The sequence below is a fragment of the Cherax quadricarinatus genome, chromosome 4 (genome assembly GCF_038502225.1).
Source record: "Cherax quadricarinatus isolate ZL_2023a chromosome 4, ASM3850222v1, whole genome shotgun sequence".
Lineage (NCBI taxonomy): Eukaryota > Metazoa > Arthropoda > Malacostraca > Decapoda > Parastacidae > Cherax > Cherax quadricarinatus.
Genome location: NC_091295.1, coordinates 32,457,254 through 32,473,624, shown reverse-complemented (window position 1 = coordinate 32,473,624; position 16,371 = coordinate 32,457,254).

The window sequence follows — 16,371 nt, the reverse complement described above, 5'->3', positions numbered from 1 at the left end:
TCATTGATCAGAGTGGAAGCAAAAAAAAAAAATAATAATATTTGAACCGAAGTCGAAAATATCAAATAATTACCAGGTTGCATATTAAAAGAGAGAAAAATCTTCGGCACTGTTAACTAAAAAAAAAAAAAAAACCATAAACGTGGCCTGCGAATATCGTGTTCGCGCGCAGACTCAACAAACGTTTTCCTCCGTGAATACGTCAGGTTTTTTTTTTTTCCCTCTGGGAATATTCCTCCGAGTTTTTCGCCCGGCGAGTCGATGTTCAAGTAATCGATACCTGCCGATTTTAATGAAGGTAATTAAAATTATCTCCGTACACATCTGGGAAGGTGGAAAAAATACGTACCCGTTGCAGGAGACCTGTGTGGCACTGTTGGCAGAGGGAGGGATGGGGTGGGTGGGTGCCACTTACCTGCGAAATAGAGAATACAAAAATTAGTATGCTTGTGACGTCAGAACTGGCAGTGTAAGAAAACTTGTAGATATTTATGGCAAACAATTAGCAAATGAACAGCCATTTTTAATATATGGTGTGATATATTTGCATAATAATTTGTGGTTGATGTGCTTCATGAAATTACGATAAAAAATGTCTGACGTATTTTTATGAGTCAAGAATGTACGAGTGTGAAAAAAAGTATATGGAATGTGTACTGGTAAATTAGTGATATATCTGCCAATTATATACCAAATATATTTCTGCATATATATTTTTATATTAATGGATATAAAACTTTATACAAACTACTCTCAACAATCTTAGATAAGAGCTTAAATCTGATCCTTTCCAACATATTCAAATAGATATGCAGAAATATTAATCTATTGTAGAATATTCACAACTGAAGTATACTATAAACATGCCTAACTTAAAATTTATACTAACTTCTGAAACTTCGGTCTTTGTATCATAATTTTACGTACATACTTAATTCTTAAAGTTAACTTTGATCCCAGAGTCAACTATCTATGGAGAACCGTGTTAACATTAACCTTGGAGTGCCCCCCCCCCTTTAAAAATTACTTATTACACAAATTTTCTGAACAAAAAACACACTGCATAAACAAACACTGCCATACAAAATGCTTAAATATTCTTTCTATTTCCTGGCTTGGAATTGTTTTGTGTTAAATATTTACAGAATCAGTGCAGGAGTATTTCCGCCAGTTTAACCATTTTAGTTGTAAATGAAACATATCTTTATGTAAGCTTCATTCTAAACTATAACCCCGTACAAAGGAGAGGAAGTCTTGGTAAAAGACTAAAACTAAATGTACACCACTCAATCCTAAAGTTTTACGCTAACATTAAAGCATATTCAGTAACATCTGGTTCATAAGTTTCCTGAAGGTGTCAAAGTCTTCCTTCACTCAATGCCGACAACCTCCTTGACGCTTGAGATTGAAGCAGTAATTTTTTGTTTAAATGTCAGCTTGTACCTGTAATTTCCAGAGATCTGGTAATTAAACGTTGATCCCCGTTCTCATGGTACAATATCTGACTAGCATAGAAAACAAGTTCCAAAATCATAACAGTAATTCTTTACTTACCCACCTCACCTAATGCTTCTTAATTTTACTATCTTGGAAATCATTGATTCAAAAGTCCATGAAGATAGCATTAAATTCCATCGGTCCTAAGCCCTGTGACGCAAGCTTATGTAGGTGTTCCCACACTCTTGTTCAGGAAGAGAGGATAGCCAGGGAGGGAGCGAGGGAGGCCAAGGAGGGTCCAGCGGCTGTCTGTCCTTCGTTAAGTTCCCTTGTCCCGACTCCTCCGCGTTAATCAAATCTCACCCAAAACCGCAGAGTTCCAACGCCCGATTGTTCGAAGGAAGCTTGGTGCTGCTGTTCCTGTAATTCTTAAAGGGCAGGCTGCGAGCAAGTATTCATACCACGTAGACGACTGTGACACTTAATCCAGTTCCTTCAAGGTCCTGTTCACGACTTTCTAACTGCCTAGAATTATCTATAAGCTGTTTAAAAATGGTTAGTTATAATATTGCCAAAATTTGAGAATCGGAAGATGAGGATGATGATGATAATATTTGGAGGGTTAATGGCTATTTTCGTTTTTTTCCCCTTTCCACATCCTCTCCATTTCCACCATTTTTTCTTATCAGCTTTCTTCCTCTTCAGCTTCTTTGGGAGCGCCAGGTAACCCACCATTTCCTGAACTTGACGAAGTCTACTCTTACAATAGCTTGGGCTTGCACTGTCCTTTAGAAACGGACAACCAATAACACGCCGCTGCACCTGGGGACACGAAAGTCGACTCGCAGAAAATCTGCAGCTATCTCTCTCGCTCTAAACCAAATATTTGTCACTACCTACCTGGGAGTGACCCCCACCTAGGTAAGAGTATTAACCATTAGCCTACCTATGCGTGGGAACACCTCTTTATAATCTCATTACCGAACGAGGCGACTCAAGGCCCAAAATCCGGACCCCCTGCGTCCACTCTCTGTGTGCCCTTCTAGCCCCGGACTATGAACGCATGATACCGCCATTGTCAAAGGGACTTAGGCAACAATGCCTTCGTCCTCTGAAATAAGACTTTCTTGTCCCGAGAGCTCTTTCAAAGCCTGGTCTCATCATTATTGTTAAAGATTGTGACCCCGGACAGTCCCTACCTTGGGAAATGCACCAGCCAGACCTCGCTTACTGACGTCTCTCTGAAATATCTTCTGTTTCTCCTTATTTTTTCCTTATCTTTGGCGGATTTTTTTCTTGTGTGTCTCGTATGGCTTTTACTGGTTGGCTTACGTGACTATTTCTTGCTTGGCTTCTATAACATTCTATCCCCACCTTGGACAAAATTAACTCTTGTCATCTGAAATGAACATTTTAATGCCCTGCTAGATTTATTACATAATCTTCATAAAAAATCATCTCATTTTCTCACGTGAAAGTCCATCTTCATCTGTTCTTTCAGGCTCTTCCTTGCCAAGCAAGGATTATCCTCTCACAAACTGTGATGATCTCCCTTAACTGGGATAACTTTCTTCCTAGAATTTATTTTACCTAACGAGGCGCATTTTACTTATCTAGCAAGTATAGCATTGTCTCTCTAGCTAAGACAGCTGTTCTCTCTCTAAGACGGCCTGTTATTTCTATCTAGGATGTCTGTTCTCTCTAGGTAGAATGGCTTGTTCTAATTAAACTGGCCTATTGGTCAATAGATTTTTGCAATTGCTTCACTGCCACCTTTGTGGAGTGGGGCAATATCAATGAGTTTTAATGAGTGTTGGATGAAACCAGTGTCTAACCTTCTCCATAGAATATTTAAAGTACGTGGTAAGGGTTTCTTGCAATTCTTGATGCCTGGTCACAGACCGGGCCGCGGGGGCGTTGACCCCCGGAACTCTCTCCAGGTAAACTCCAGGTATACCGAGCTCAACGAGTCTGAGCATGGGACGGAGTGCATGAGCATGAAATTAATGGTTTCTTCGAAGTGAGATTAGAATTATATCAGACATTAGAAAGATGTCTGTAGCATTTTGTGCCTAATGCATGAAGAACTGATTTGGGTTGTCAATCTTTAGGCATATGACTGGCTTACTGAACACAAAGTTAATATTAGGAATTAAGCATTTCCTTGATTTCTTCGTTGTCGTCATTATATGTCCCATCTCCTTTAATCAAAGACTCGATGTTGTTTTTGCCCTGGATTGTGCAAATGATAAGTATTCAGGATTTCTTTCAATTTCACTCATTATTTATAGCTCCGTCTGCCTCTCTTGGACTCTGCATGACTCGTTTAATTTGACCTTAACATTTTCAAATTCTCTGGCCAGCGTTATTCTTCAGAGAGTCTGCTTCCTTTAAGGAGTTCTCTTGTTCGTTTTTACCTATAGAGAACACTCACCTCCTTGCATTTTATTCTCCTGCTTGGTAACGGTATGTATTTAAAGCGTACTTCTGTCACTAAGCTTATTTTCTTGATACACTGGCGTAGGTCATTTTTCAAAGTGTCCTTCCAGCATATTTCGGTAAACTTGCGACTGATTAACTTCCAGTTGTTGTTCTTGTTCTTAAAGTTATATTTAATGAATATACAATCATGGATGTGTGTTTGGCCGATTATGACCAGAATGTATACATGTTTGAAGTTCTGTTAGATAGTGGTCTGAATTTACTGTTATCGACACTATAATGTTCCGAACCAGGTCTTCATTATCAGTGAATATAAAGTCTAATGCATTTTCTAGTCTGGTCGGCTTTGATATTTGCTTTTAAAAGACGAATTTTTTTGCAGTCCTAGTAGTTCAGTTGCGCGATATCAGTTTACTAGTTACAACAGAACCTAAGGGCTCGAAAACTAAGTACGCAAGTCAAACCAGGCTTAAGGAACGGAGCGCAAGAGCTCAAGCTGGTGACAAAGACATACGAAACAGCGTCCATGTTCATCTACCGGTTGGCTTGATGACTCTTCTACCCAGCTTAAGCTGAATACAAGAACAGAATTAACTATAAATAGGAAAATACACATCCGGAAGAACATACACAGCCACAGCCAGATATTTACAACTAGGAAAGCACACACCTACCCTTCACTCTCTATCCCAACTACAGCACAAACGACAACAAGAAGCATTAAAAGGAATCAGGTCAACGCAGTAAGATATACTGGGAGGAGACCCTCGGCAGCACGACAAACCAGAGCCACTGGCATCTCCCCAGTGCCTAGCAATGCTAATGCCAGCACACCCGTGGCACCAGTTATGATAATGCCGACTGGATTTCCTATATATATATCGTACATATGGAAGTAAGAATTAAGAAAACGGAAGAAATTTTCGGTGTGAGGTTTTTCTGAGGTGCGTTTAAATGAGAGTGGGTGGAATTATAATTATGTGCATTTTAGCAACAGTGTTAACTTACTAATAATCAGACAAGCACTCAATGATACAAACACACACACACACACACACACACACACACACACACACGTTGTTCTTATACTGCACTCATCCAAGTCAAAGCTTAATGTCGAACACCTGTCGTGGTAAACAAGCAGTGTGCTTAATCAGAATTTAAATTTAAAACATTAATTTATGTACAAGTTAACTCCAGTTAGCACTGTAGTGTGTTTACAATCCGGTGAGATTTACTAGTAATATACGATGCAATAAAAATGTATATACTCACCGCTAATGCAGTATCTCAAAATCTAACTCTTGTAAAGTAAAGCTGCTTATCTATACCCTTCCTTTCCACCTTTCCAAAATTAAGAATGAAATATAGATTACATCGAGGTTAATGACCAAAATAAAACGACAGTAAACAGATGTTGCTGGCAGTTTAGACAGTGAGAATTAAAGAAATATGAGTGTGTAATTCAACAACTGAAGTTATTGTGCTGTTACGAGAATTCTGCCTGGAATTACTATACAATGTGACCTAATCCATAAATTTACTTTAGCGATTGAAGATGGAGAGAAATTGGTGCAGAATAACAAGAGAAAAACTTCAGAAGGGAATTGTGGAAGATAGGAAGCAATCGTCTTTTTTTTTAATCTGTTAAGTTATGCATAAAATCTGGAACACAAATAATAAAGGGGAATGGGAAAATAGTCGATTCTGAAGGAAAAATATGTGAAATGATGCAAAGCAACCACAGGGGGATAACTAATCCTTTCGTGTTGCAATCAACACATCTTCGGGAGCTTGCAATGTTGCAGAAATGATAAATAAGGGATTTCAAAGACCAAGATTTTATGTTTTATATAGCATCCTCCGTGAATGCCAATAACAACTTGAAAAGACAGGAAATTTGCAAGACTAATAAAAGTATAATAGAGGGATGAGAGGGCGTCTCGCCACGGGTTCTACCCCTCTCTGAGTTACCTTAAAAGAAAGTAAACTAACCAGAAAATGGAAAATAATGATGGACTCGAACATTATAACCACCACAAGCAGAGGACAGGTTATTAATAATGGCGAAAGAAAAAATTATCAATTCATAACTCATCTACTAAAGGCAATAATGATTTAGCTATGCTCACAGATACTCAAAATAATTGTTCATAATTAAAGGTAAACTTTGACGGACTGATGACATTAGGTAAAATGCCATTTATGAAGATGGAGTTAAGTGTAAACAATAAATGAATGTTTTCAGAGTGAATCTTAGGAGCATCTGATAAATATAGAAGCGATAAAAATTTATTAGGACATATAATTGCGATTGTTAGTCATACCTATATTAGTTGAAGTAAACTGATGTAAATAACTTACATAACTTACACAAATAACCCTCACAAAAAAGAGGGAATCTTTCAACGACGTTTCGGTCCAACATGGACATTTACAAAGTGACTTTGTAAATGGTTCAAGTCAGACCGAGTTATTTGTGTATTGTGCCTTTTCGTTATTTATATAAAATTATTTACAATTTATGTTAGAACCAAATTACATGGTGCCCAAATTTAATGAATCATAAGAAAAAAAAAAGGGAGGGCTTTTTAGATATGTAAGAGAGCAGATTCCATAATTAAGAAATATGAAGGCGATAAACACTAAATTGGCCGCCTTTGGAAAATAAATAAATCGAAGAAAACATCACCAATAGAAAGATTAATAGTACTGGAACTAACAACATGGAAAACATAAGAGGATACTCTTAAATTGTGAAAAACATTATAAATAACCGCCATTTCTTTACAAATAAATATGTTTAATTTATTTTCTTGCACGAACGTAAAAACTGACACTACGACTGTAGCCTTTCTTGTGTGATGAATGGTTTTGAAAACCGACAAGTTGAAGAATTGAGACACTTACACAACACATGGGAATCTTTATTGAAGAAACGTTTCGCCACACAGTGGCTTCATCAGTCCAATATAAAGTAGAGATGGGTAAAGAGAGAAGTTTGAGGTAATCAGTCCCTCAACGCTTGCCCAACGTTTGGACGACGACCTACTTACACTAGTGGCAGGTCCTACTGTGATCACGCCTCCTCCTGCTTCAACTCATCTCACCGCAGTACATAAGCCACCTCTCTGGTCCTATGCTGCACTTCCTACAAGAGTGATGGACTGAACACATTGATTCCAGGTTGAGGGACTGATTACCTCAAACTTCTACTCTCCTTACCCATTTCTACTTTGTATTGGACTGATGAAGCCACTGTGTGGCGAAACGTTTCTTCAATAAAGATTCCCATGTGTTGCATAAGTGTCTCAATTCTTCAGCCCTTCTTGTTTGGTCATTTTAAGTAACTGTACAAAATTAAGTGCACGCACGCACACGCGCAAGCACACACACACACACACACACACACACACACACACACACACACACACACACACACACACTACGATGCCATGATTGCAAAATATCAAAAGGCGGTACCGAAAAGACATTACAAAATGTTGCTTGGTAAATCTGGATGCAAAAAAAGTTAGTGTGTACCGCAACCATTGGAAGCTACAAAAATATTTAATATAAGTCGGGGCACCACGAGCTTTGACCAGCTTCTCCTACTATAAATAACTTCATAATAGGCAATCACGCACACATATGAGGTAAGGAATAACAAATAATCGCTTACAGACTATACAAAGGCCATTAACAGGATGGCCAAGATCAAGGAAGGTTGAGAGGGGAGGGGGGCAGTCTGCGTCCCTCATGACTGCCACAAGAAGTTTGACAAAGCTACGCAGGTCGAGTGACAACAAAGGTGTTAGCATGGTTAAAGATGTGTGTAAAAGAGAAGCATCGTACAGTAAGTTTAACATGTGGAATCTCTCCTCAAGGATCAGTGACCTGCTTGCGAAGGATCGATTTAATTACGCCAATGTTCGAGGATGATGCAAAACTACTGAGGATATGACCGGATGGTGCGACTGCAGCAGCGAAGTGTACGAAAAGTACCAAGTTGTATGATTAGTCAAGAAAACTGATACCAAAATGCAACTCCAATAAATGCAAAGTGTCCTTAGTTGGTAGCTGGGAAGTGAAAAACCATCGAAAAAAAAAACACCCTTTCGGAGGGAAACACTTCAAGCTGTTCACAAAAAAACAAAGATCTTTGTTTGCAAGCAACAGCACAAGTAACAGCACAAGCAACAGCACAAGCAACAACGTCAACGACTGCTTCAAGGCTAACCATTTCAAGATCCACCTTCAGAAACTACATAAAGAATAATTCAAATATTTCACACCATATACACAAGACGAATTCTGAAGTATTCAGCAGCAGTGTGGAACCTTCACCTACCAAAGTCCATAAAAAAGCCCGAGAAAGTCCATCTGTCCGTTACAACCCTGGTGTCGGAACAGATGGGCAAGAGTTACAAAGAAATTCTGGGAGAACTAGACCTACCAACACTGAAGAAAAGAGGAACAATAGGACATATGATCACGACATACAAAATGCTCCGGCCATCGACAAGGTGGACAAAGCTACTATTGGAAATGGGAGACCAGGACGAGACCCCGACACAAGATCACCACCACGAGGAGACCAGGAAGAGAGAGAATCTCGGCTCTGTATTGCATTTCATGAAGACCTGAACCCACGGACATTAGGATGAATTGATAGAATAGATAGGAACATGCTGTTAAAGAGGCGGGACACAGGTATACGAGGGTACAGCTGCAAGTTAAAACACATCAGAGTGCCCAGGAAGTGAAACGACCTGGAAATAGTAGTAGATACAGGATACATACACAGCTTTAAGAAAAAGTATGAGAGAGCTCACTCAGCCAGGAGTGAGCCCAATAACAACCAGTTTGAAAGACAGGACCAGAAGCAGAGACTCATCCCCTGCAACACGAATGAGTACGAGGGGACCAGCATGTGAAGGCCCCCCTCCCCACACACACACACACACACACACACACACACACACACACAGTCAGCGAAAAAGCAAAAGAACGAACGGAGGCTCGGTCCTTGGCACTTACACAGAAGTGTTATCTCGATAAACTTCCTATTAAAGCCTAGTAGTTCAGTATTACAAGGTTAGATCCTCTACGTGCCAGGGTCACTGTTCGGGTCTCCTTATATATATTTATATATAAATCTGCTAACTTGAAAACTGATTTTGGTAACTTCAATAGCATGCAGTCCCAGCATGCAGCTAGAATATGATAAAGCGTATACAAAATGATAGAAGATCCAAAGATTTTGAACAGTCGTGGTACTGAAAATTAATGAAATAAACTGCAAGGAAATACTTAAGGAACTCAACCAATCACTAGAAGATAGCCAGGAGAAATACAAAACAGAAAATACTTCAAGGATTAACTAGGACGGATAAGGGCAGGCTGATGACGTAAGACCCTGAGATGCGAAAAGGAGCCAAGGAACATAAATGGTAGCTCAAGAAGCAACTGAATCATAGCAACATTACGAACATTTAGTACTTTATTGATTTCAGGGTGATTATAGTGGGGCTCGCTAAACTAAGTCGTCGTGGAGGTAGGCACTATATAATGTGTCCTGAGGCCAGAAATAAGTGAATCATGTGACCCCTTCAACCATAAATATCTACCTGTGACTGACACTCACAGGTACATATGACATGATGCCACAAACTACTGCCAATAAATTTAGACGAACCTGATTCATTAATACCAACAGAAATATCCTTCCATTCACAGAGTAAAGTGAAAAACATGGAACAAGGAGATTTAATGAGGAAAAATTACTTGTGTGGATTTTTTTTAGGCACGAGAAGATTAACATGAAGCCTCCGTTATACTGCGTAGTGTGTTGGCGAGTAGTGCTCTTGTTGTGTATGGTAGGGTAGTGTTGCTGGGTACAGCTGGCAGGTGGTACTGGCAAGAAAGTGTTGGCAGGATAGTGCTTGCAAGGGAGCGTTGGCAGGATAGTATTGGCAGGGAGTATTGGCAAGGGAGTGATTGTTGGATGAAGGGTGTTGATATGGGAGGATAAGTATGAATGTGTGGTTTGTCAAAAGAGTTGACAGTAGTCCCTAATTCCAGAAGTTTTTTTTCGAGTATTCTAACAAACTGTTTTTAACTATAGAAAAGCAGATCCACCATCATAAGCTTCATGATCTAGTGATCCATCATTTAACACACTGACTGACTCATCAGAATCAGCACTGATGTTAATGGTCACATATTCACTCATTAATATAGGTAATGTAACTGATTTTCTCACTTTGGATTTTCACACACTTCCTATTCTTCTTTTGTCACAGATGAACGGCAGGAGTAACACAGTTCTTAAGAGTTAGATTTTGACAATTCGAGGACAGCTTAAAATTATCATAGCTCTGTTACTGACCTGCCCTAGTGTCATCTCTCTCATTTCATCAGTAGATTAGAGTACAGGATCTTTGATGTATGCAATGTTCATGACATGATACTGGAGGACTATGGGAGGAAAAGAACACGAACAATAATATACAGACACAACAGAAATAAGAAAACGAATAAGAAAAATATCACACAAATAATAAGAACCCTTCTGTACACGTAACCTTTATCAGTGACACAGATGTCTCGACACCCGCGTCTCCCAGCTTCTCTGGAGAGCAATCGGGCTGCCACTAAATCTCGGATAATCCAGTTAACATTCAAATTACAAGAGCTCCTATTATCTGGTGAGGATTAGCAGATCCTCCCCTTAATTAAAACAAGGGCATTATGACCTCACTAGCTGGTGATTATGATAATGGCCCCTGGATTCCGACTACGCCGGTGAGAATTAGGCAGAGGAGGATCCAGGAGAGTCCACAGGGAGTGTGTGCCAGGAAAACTCTTGGTTGCCTTGCAAAGGTGGTGTTAGCGATTTAAGTAAGACTTTACGGGAGTGTTTTGTGCTTGGGGTAAGTCCAACGGTTTGGAAGAGTGCTGGCTGTCTTGCCAGGGATTCAAGGCTCCTTGCAAATCTTACATGCGAGATTCTTTTGGAGCCGTTTATGATTAAAAAATAGTATTGGGTGATTTTTTTTACTTATAGGGGATAATGTTCTTGTAAGGTTGTGGTTATATATGAGTTTGAGAGACATGTGAAGGAAATCTGAAGCAGCAGCCAAAAAAAAAAAAAAAAGTGCTGTTGAGCAGTGTATAACAATCTCACAGTGTTAGCATAATAATCATCCTAACCGCATTATCCTTATATTAATACTTATAAGGCGAAGATACTTTCTCTCTCCCCCCCCACACAGGGAAGGCACTATAATGCATCAGGGAACACCTGTCAGGAAGACAACAGCGAGTCATAGTACGTGGCAAGGTCTCAGAGTGGGCGCCTGTAACGAGCGGGGTGCCACAGTGGTCAGTCCTAAGACCGGTACTGTTTCTGGTATTTGCGAACATTACGGAAGGAATAGACTCCGAAGTGTTCCTGTTTGCAGATGTGAAATTGATGAGAAGAATTCCATCGGACGAGGACCAGGCAGAACTACAAAAGGATCTGTACAAGCTTTAGGCCTGGTCCAGCAACTGGCTCCTTGAGTTCAACCCCAGCAAGTGCGAAGTTGTGAAGACTGGGGAAGGGCAAAGAAGACCACAGATGGAGTACAGTCTAGGGGGCCAGGACTACAAACCTCACTCAAGGAAAAGGATCATGGGGTGAGTAGAACACCAGGCACAACTCCTGACGCAGCATACGGGCGCCTAACAAACCTAAGAACAGCATTCCGACATCTTAATAAGGAATCTTTCAGGACCCTGTACACTGTGTACGTTAGGCCCTTAGTAGAACATGCGGCACCAGTTTGGAACCCACACCTAGCCAAGCACGTAAAGAAATTAGATAAAGTGTAAAGGTTTGCAACAAGACTAGTCCCGGAGCTAAGGGGTATGTCCTGCGAGGAGAGGATAAGGGAAATCGAAATGACGACACTGGAAGACAGGAGAGATAGGGGGGGATATGATAACGACTTATAAAATACTGAGAGGAATCGACAAGGTGGACAGAGACAGGAAGTTCCAGAGATGGGACACAGCAACAAGGGGTCACAGATGGAAGTTGAAGACTCAGATGAATCACAGGGATGTTAGGAAGTATTTCTTCAGTTACAGAGTTGTCGGGAGGTGGAATAGTCTGGGAACTGATGTAGTGGAGGCAGGATCAATACATAGCTTTAAGAGGTATGATAAAGCTCATGGAATAGGAAGAATGACCTAGTAGCAACCATTGAAAAGCTGCAATGGTCGCTACTAGGTCATTCTTCCTGTTCCATGAGCCAGGGCCAGGATCTGTGACTCGACCCCTGCAATCACAATTAGGTGAGTACACACAGAGATGAAGTGATGTAGGCAGACTCCATACATTATTTTTAGGAAGAGGTACGAGTGACCATGAGACTTAGGGGATGGGTGGTGGTGGTGTAACTTCGACAAAAGGCAAATTTAAGGGCAGATCCAAGAGCCTTGCATCGACATCTGCAGCCACAAATAGACGACTACAAATAAGTAATACAAATAGATGAATACGCGCACGCACGGGGCCAGGAGCTGTGAATCGGATCCTGCAACCGGGGCCAGGAGCTGTGAATCGGATCCTGCAACCGGGGCCAGGAGCTGTGAATCGGATCCTGCAACCGGGGCCAGGAGCTGTGAATCGGACCGTGCAACCACACGCACGATGGCGCACAAATGCACATACGTGCGCACAGTCTCACAGATCTGGTGCCATTTATAATACTCAAAGATAAGTATTACGACAAATCGATAGAGCAGAGATTTCATTTTGTAATGAAAAGAAAAAATGCGTCTCAGGCTGCTGGAAGAATGGTGAGTAAAAGACAACATGATTAAGACCCACTGAGGCCTTACTTGTAGGTTATCTGTAGTCGCTTCCGGGGGTCTCCGCCCCCACGGCCCGGCCCCATTCCAGCCGTTCCGGCTGTTGGCTTGATTGACCAAGCTGTTGTTGCCAGTCACACGCATTTAAACGTACACACAACAGTGTTCTTAGTTCAGAGGCTTGACTAAATTTATGGGAGCAATTAAGATTTTCTGGGCATTTTTTGATTCTGCAATTTCTCCTGCCTTGAAGGGGTGGGGAAAGCCTTGAGTAAACAACAAGATTCCATCTTAGAGATTGTAAGCGACTCGGAGACGCATTAACTCGGCATCGTTGGTTTTAAAAGTTCTAGTTGTTCAGTCCATTATTTTCCTTGTCACTGAGATAATATTGTGATCCCTGTACTAGAGATCCTCTGACATTGTCACTATCAAGTTCCGATCTACGGCATGATTTGAGCTCATCTTGTACTCCCTCTCAATCATTATTTCCTGAAAATTTCCCCAGTGGAGCAACGGAACTTTGCTCTCCTTAAACATCCTATTGTGGTGAGTGACACACTGGAAGACTGGGTCTACATAAGCTCAAGCTTGATAAAAGCCTCTTGCAGGTGAAACGCCTTAGCAAGGAAATGTTCTAATTTTCCTATTTCTCTCCCCCCCCCCCCAGAAAGACATAAGAAAAAGGTCAAAAAGAAATGACTACGACAAACATGGAACAAAGGAAGTTATTAAGACACAAGAAGAAGAACAAGAGAAGACATTAATGATATAGAAAGTAGTCAGTGGGGAGGAAACAAAGAGGATGGACAAAAACAGACTGCCTACCATGGGATAAATTAAGACGAGGTGACACTTTTCAAGATTTATAACTCAGATAACCCACAGCGACGCCTGGAGACCCTTTCAAAATGTTTGTGAAACAACACAGCGGAACGAGCAGGAAAACTACATAGCAGAAGCTGAGACAGTACATAGTCTTAAGAATGTCATTTGTTGCAAATAAATTACTGCGTCATCCTCTTATACCACTGAATAACTGTATCAAAAATAATGAAAAGGTTAAAAAACTATATACAAATAATCATTGCATATTTATCCCTAACTGAATAAATGCAAAGAAACAACATTATAAAAATACCTGTTTTACCAGATTTACTAGATTATGTATCAAATTAAATGTTAATGATGACTTTAAAAAGAAATGGTATTGATGACTAGTTCTCAACATAATACAGTGTATCTTATTATTTTAAGACGTAAATTAAGTGGAACAAGTGTATGCAGGAACCATGGAAGGTTCCTGGCAGTCCCAGGACCAGAGAAGGATTTTCCAAAACATTTATTCTGACGTCATATGTTACCTTAGCTATTCAGATGTCAGAGATACAGTGACGTCACAATGTTACCTTAACGAATCACGGTGCTTTATGATGCGCTAGATGCCATATGCACGATACATATCCACCTTATTTCTATACTACGTCCTGATGCTCCCATCTGTACCAATGCTCTCATACAGTACTGACAGTTATAGGTTTTCTCATAGCTGAAAATACGAACACAAAAACACCAGAAAGACAAACAATCGTCCGTTCATTACGGCGAGGTACGGCTACACTCACAATTGCCATTCGATATACAAAAGAGGACAAAAATATATCCCCCCCCCTCGTTCCCCATTAACGACCAACTTTGTGCCTTGCATCACCTGGATATAAGGGCGAGGAGTGCCAATCAGCCAGTCGATCGTTTATGACTTAACGGCAATTAAAGATACAGACGGATAAGACTGCGTTCTCCTCGCGTGGTTCCCAGTTCCGTCTCACATCCTTACGTCCCTTCCGCTTATTGCGACCAACCTGGCCTCGTCTCTCCCAGCTGACCGGTATCTTCAGACAGAACATAAACGAAGCCTTCTGGGCCCCTTGACTGACTTCAGAGTTTCAAAAATGTTGATCTTTGAGGTAAACCCCCGCAAACTTCTTCTTTCTCTTGGAATTCCTGTGAGAATGTTACGATATTACCGCAGGGAATAGCAGGGACCCCGATCAAAGACTTACCTTCGCAATCGCGAACACACACAAAAAAACGAATCGATACTCACAGAAAAGTTGGGAAAATCCCATAAAATCCCTTTTGTCTATCTGATGGCTGGGGATAACGAATGACTTTTGGCCCTTTCCAAACCCCTCTTAACAAACATAAGATCCCACCTTGATTTGGGACTTATAAAGGCCGGGAATATACCGAGGTGGAGAAAGGCCTTTCTGAGGGGGGGGGGGAGAAACAAGTGTGACAGCTGTGTGTAAGGCCACCGTCAGCCGCCTCCAACATCACCTTCTGCAGCATTATCATTAATCATTTACACCCAGCATGCTGTCATCCAAGAACCAGCTTTGTTTAGACTGTATTAACTATACCGTTATATTAAGAGAATATAACGAAGTTTCGTTTTATTAACACATAAAACCACAAAAGAATACAGCTATAAATATACACTACAACTATGCTTAATGTAATGTTATATCAAGACTACATACAAATATTAACTCGGTGGAACGGGCGAGACTAACCCATGATAAGCCAGTCTTATAACTAACAATTGAAACTACAAAAAAGTGTTTTTGTATATATATACACACATACATACGAAGAGGAATCTAAGTATCACTAGTCTTTCACAGTCATTACATACTGACTTTTCTTTAAACTGACCTAAATGAAAAACATCATAAACGGTGTTCCGTGCGTGTTTTAATTTCGTGTGTGCTTCTGTTATTCATACATCATTTTCCGTCGTCGATCCAACAGCGTCATTCTTGTATGCTACCTATTATTGTACTGTCCACCTCCCTTCCCGGGCCACCTTATTACCTAAACCTACCTAGCCACCTACCTCTTGCCTACCTTTTCGTATCCACCCATCTCCCCCCACCCCTTCCCTCTCCATATCCCCCTCCTCCTCCTCTACCTCCTCCTCAACCTCATCTACCTCCTCCTCCTCAACCTCATCTACCTCCTCTTCCACCTCCTCCTCTTCCACCTCCTCCTCTTCCACCTCCTCCTCCACCTCCTCCTCCTCTTCCTCCTTCTCCTCCTTCTCCACCTTCTCCACCTCCTCCACCTCCTCCACCACTACTTCTTCCTCCTCCTCCTCCACCTCCATCTCCTCCTCCTCCACCTCCTCCACCTCCTCCACCTCCTCCTCCTCCACCCCCACCTCCTCCTCCTCCACCACCTCCTCCTCCTCCACCTCCTCCTCCACCTCCTCCTCCTCCACCTCCACCTCCTCCTCTTCCTCCTCCTCCTCCACCTCCACCTCCTCCTGCCACATCTTCCCATAGAACCATTTTCCTCCATGCCATTTAATTCCTTGTCCGTTTCTCGTTTTCTTTGTAGCACTGACCTGTGACCCGGGTACAGTCAAGCCGGTTTAGTGGCTCCGACGGTTAGGAGGGTCTGGCCGGATAAACGTACCAAGCTTCGCGGGTAGGACACATCAGCTCCTGTTTACTCGCTCATCAGTATCCGAGTACCAGATTACAGGCAATAATAACAATCTTTGTTTTTATAACCACGTATACAAAGTATACAGACCTAGCTGGCATCAAAGACATACTACTATGT